This window comes from Nannospalax galili, unplaced genomic scaffold (assembly GCF_000622305.1).
Source record: "Nannospalax galili isolate Female #2095 unplaced genomic scaffold, S.galili_v1.0 scaffold280, whole genome shotgun sequence".
NCBI lineage: Eukaryota > Metazoa > Chordata > Mammalia > Rodentia > Spalacidae > Nannospalax > Nannospalax galili.
This window is the reverse complement of record NW_008347808.1, coordinates 188,146-192,667: the sequence shown is the minus strand read 5'-3', so window position 1 is coordinate 192,667 and position 4,522 is coordinate 188,146. Positions and strand designations below refer to the sequence as shown.

At 38.8% G+C, this 4,522-nt stretch overlaps 1 pseudogene across 1 annotated transcript; it reads left to right on the top strand.

Annotated features, from left to right (window-relative positions):
- The first annotated feature begins 265 nt into the window (after window positions 1–265).
- Window positions 266–870, top strand: LOC103743171 (annotated as a pseudogene). The gene has a single exon (XR_001872716.1). The product of XR_001872716.1 is annotated as an actin-related protein 2/3 complex subunit 4 pseudogene (transcript).
- Window positions 871–4,522: the final 3,652 nt, after the last annotated feature.

Here is a 4,522-nt window from a genome sequence, read left to right as displayed (position 1 = left end):
CTAAATATGATTAATATGTATTTTATGAAATGCACAAAAACTCAATAAAACTATACATTGAAAAAATGGCCAAGAAATATATTGCAAATACTCAACATGCCTAGCCATTGGAGAAAAGCAAATTAAAGCTGTACTGAAATTATTCCAGCCTGAATACCAGTCATTAAGAAAAGTAAACACAATTGCAGGTGAGGATTCCAGTGAAAGGGAACACTTACACACTGCTAGTAAGAATACAAATTGGTCTAGCCACTATGAAAACAGTATGGAGGACCCTAAAAATAATCAAACCTTAAAAATAGATCTATCCCACACTTCTGCTTTCCCGCCAGCCAGCACCTGCTATGACTGCCACTTTCTGCCCCATCTTAGTGCTGTGCGGGCCACGCTGCAGGCTGCCCTCTGCCTGGAGAACTTCTCCTCCCAGGTCGTGGAAGAGCACAATAAGCCAGAGGTGGAAGTCAGGAGTAGCAAAGAGCTCCTATTGCTACCTGTTACCATCAGCAGGAATGAGAAGGAAAAGGTGCTAATTGAAGGCTCTATCAATTCTGTGCGGGTCAGCATTGCTGTGAAACAGGCTGATGAGATCCAGAAGATTTTATGCCCTAAGTTCATGCGCTTCAATGATGATGCGAGCAGAGGATTTCTTTACCCGCAGAGGATTTCTTTACCCTTCGAAGGAAACCAGTGGAGGGTTATGACGTCAGCTTTCTGATCACCAACTTCCACACAGAGCAGATGTACAAACACAAGTTGATGGACTTTGTGATCCACTTCGTGGAGGAGACTGACAAAGAGATCAGTGAGATGAAGCTGTCAGTCAATGCCCAAGCCCGCATTGTGGCTGAAGAATTTCCCAGGAATTTTTAAACCACCTGGCTGGATCTCATGGCCTTTCCCTCAGCCTCCCCTGTGTCTCTGCGTCTGCGAAGGTGTCTTGGAGTCACTCCCCAGAGCGGCGGCGGTAGCAAGCAGCAGCAGCAGCAGCAGCAGCAGCAGCTGGGCGCTGGGTCGGGTGGGCATTGGATGCGGGAAGGCGAGTGTGGTGTGCTTGCTAACTGGGCAAGAAAGCAGCAGTGGACCTGCCCCAAGGTCACACCTGCCTGATCAGGCTGGCTTCTGATGTTCAGTCCCCTGGGCGGGGACAGATTTTTTTAACAGCTTGACACTTAAATTCTGTGCTTATAGAAAAAAATGTATCAAATGACACAGATAATATCACCCCTGGGTATTTACCTAAAAGATTCCAAGTCAGCATATCATAGGGATAGTTGCATATCCATGTTTATTCCAGAAATATCCACAATAGGTAAGTTATGAAACCAACCTAGCTGTCAAAGAACAAATGAATGTATGAAAAAATATGATATATATGTGATAACTACATATCATATATACATACGTATACATGAATTTTTCCATCATGAAATTGTGTGGTTTGTAGGAAAATGGATGCAAATATAAGTAATCATATTAAGCAAATTAAGCCAATCTCAGAAAAAGAAAGCTATGCTTTCTCTCATTTGTGGTTCTTAGGGTTGTTTTTACACGTATAGAAAGTGATACCTGTATATGAGGTGGAAGTCGAAATGAAACTGTCTAGGGCATTGAGACTCATAGGTAGGGGTGAGGTGACAGAGGGGAGGCAAGGGGATATGGGGATAATATTCTCAACACTTACATGAAAATGCTCAGGTGTAACACTGTACCATGTATGATGACAAAACATCAAATTTTTTAAAATAAATTTTAAAAAGGGAAAAATGCCACCTTGGTGCTCTTTGTGTGCCTGAGTAATGATACTCATAATTTATTGAACACTTAACTTTTTACCAGGCACTCCTCATATGTTATCATTTTTCTCTTACATGAGACTGTTATCATATTTTAGTGCATGTATAAACTGAAGTCCTCAGAAAAAACTACATATATCTTAAAAATTCTGCAAGGCTGATTACCTGATTAGGACTTTATGATTGTTGGGGGTCATGATGTTGCAGATCCAGGCCAAATTAGCTTTAATTATATTTAGCTTCCTTACTAGCTATCCATTGTCCACCGTTGTCTGTGTCTGACCTAGCCAGATTTCAATTATCAGGTAAAAATCGTAGTAGACTCCTAGATTCTACTGGTTCAAAACTTAAGAATGTCATCAGATAACTTTTAAAAGTTAAGAGTTTCTTTACTTTGCTGTAACCAACCAATCTGATTTCTTTGCTTCTGTGGCTACAAAAATTCAGGTATGTATTCCCACAATGGAACTTGGTATCCGTCACTCACATTTGTCTCAGACGAAATCCTCTTATTACTTTGCAGGTGAGAGATGTGATATGTGACAATACTTTCTTGACTGATTTATACAAGTGACTTTTATTCAAGCAACAGTTATATAGAAAATAATTGTGATGTTCATCAGAAAATATGAGAGCATACTAAAACTTGATACAATAGTAAATTTTGGTGACTATTTCTGAAGATGGAGGAATTTGTAGAAAGTAGGAATTATTATTTTTTCAGTTTCCAGAAAATCAAATGTTTGCACTGGTATGCATTTTACACTTTGAGTTTTATACACACATGGCTATGAATGAGAATACCTGAAAGATACCATGCTGGGACTCAAAATGGCCTACTCTAAGAGTCCTAGCACCAGGAGAAAGATGTGTCTCAGGAAAAAGAATTATCCTGCAGTTCTGATATCTAGGAGCACATAGCTAAATAAAGATGATAGATGATAGATAGATGATAGATGATAGATAGATAGATAGATAGATAGATAGATGAATATAGATAGGTAAGTAGCTATTTCTTGGGTTTCCTTTTATAATTTTTGAAAATTTGTAATGCTGTTGGGTCAAAGGGAGATAGATTAAGAATTTCTGTTTGCCCACGTTTAACCAAAGGTATAAATAAACTCATTTTCCCATTTTTATATCATTTTCTCTAAGCCATGGGCTAGCATGTGGACCCAAAGCCAGGTTTATGGCTTGGAGCTTGATGATACTTATACCATACAGTTGTATGTGTGACTTCACAGTGACAGTTCTTTCACTCCATACCTCAATTTTTGAGCTTCATTCTACAAGTACCATGTTGGGGCAAGGTCAGTCTTGAACCTGTGAACTTAATTCCCAGGTATACCATCTTCCTCCTGAGACCCAGCTGGCAAATTCTTTCCCAGTTCTTACTACAGATACTTTTGGCTGCTCTGGCCACCTCAAAAGACTCAGAAAAGTGACTCAGTTGCTTTGCCTTCTTGAGCTTCACACAATAAATACCTACTTATAAAAATTCTTTGGCCACCACATAAATTGTGAAAAAAAAGTTAAGACATTGTTAAGTAGAATATTTACTAGGGTTTTTATGGCTTTCCTCACTTTTACCTCCCACTTTCCTTTGGGAAACAAAAAAATTGTGATTTGTACTTGTTCTCCCTCTGCTGGCCTTGGAGTAGCATAGCTTACATTGTTATTGCTTAGAGCTAGAGCCTATCTTGCAGCATGGTAAGGAAGTTATTACATTTCCTCTGCCTGTACTTCAATTCCCTGCAGCCTACTGACTGAGGCTGACTGAGTACTGACTGAGCCAACGACAGTATGCCACCCATTTCCTTAATAGAAAGAATTATTCTATTTGTGTAAATATTCTAATATTCTTTTGCCAAAGGTAGCTCCAACTTGGGTAAACATATTTTTAATATATTTTATTAATTCTTTGTGAATTTCATCCAGGGTATTTTGATCATATTCACCCCTTACTCTTTCTCCTAACTCCTCCCAGATCCACCACTACTTTCCCTTCTCCTCCCAACCTCATGTCCCCTTTTTGTTTGATCTTTTGCATTATTAAAACTTTCTTACATTTCAGAGTGAGTGGGAGGCATGAGTCCTGGAGGATTTAGGTGCAGGAATAAATATGAATATGATCAAAATACTTTATATACATGTATGAAATTATCTAAGAATAATAACAAATAATACATTAGTTTAAAAAGACGTAGAGACATAAACCTAATTTTCTACCTTACTGGGTATACTCAGAATTAATTTCTGTCATGTCTGTTCACAATTATTTGAGATAGGGTCTCCCTGTAGCCCCAGCTGACCTGGAACTCGCTATGTCGACCAGGCTGACCTTGATCTCATGGAGTTCCACCTGCCTCTGCCTTCCAAGTAATGGAATTAAAGGTGTGTACCACCATGCCTAGATCACAATTTTTTTTATAATGGTCTTTGTGTATCATTTGTGTCCTAAGAAGGAACTGAGTAATAAAATCCGTGGATATTTCATTTATATACAGCTGACCTGGAACTCGCTATGTCGACCAGGCTGACCTTGATCTCATGGAGTTCCACCTGCCTCTGCCTTCCAAGTAATGGAATTAAAGGTGTGTACCACCATGCCTAGATCACAATTTTTTTTATAATGGTCTTTGTGTATCATTTGTGTCCTAAGAAGGAACTGAGTAATAAAATCCGTGGATATTTCATTTATATACATTTAAAATGTATTGCATGCTATT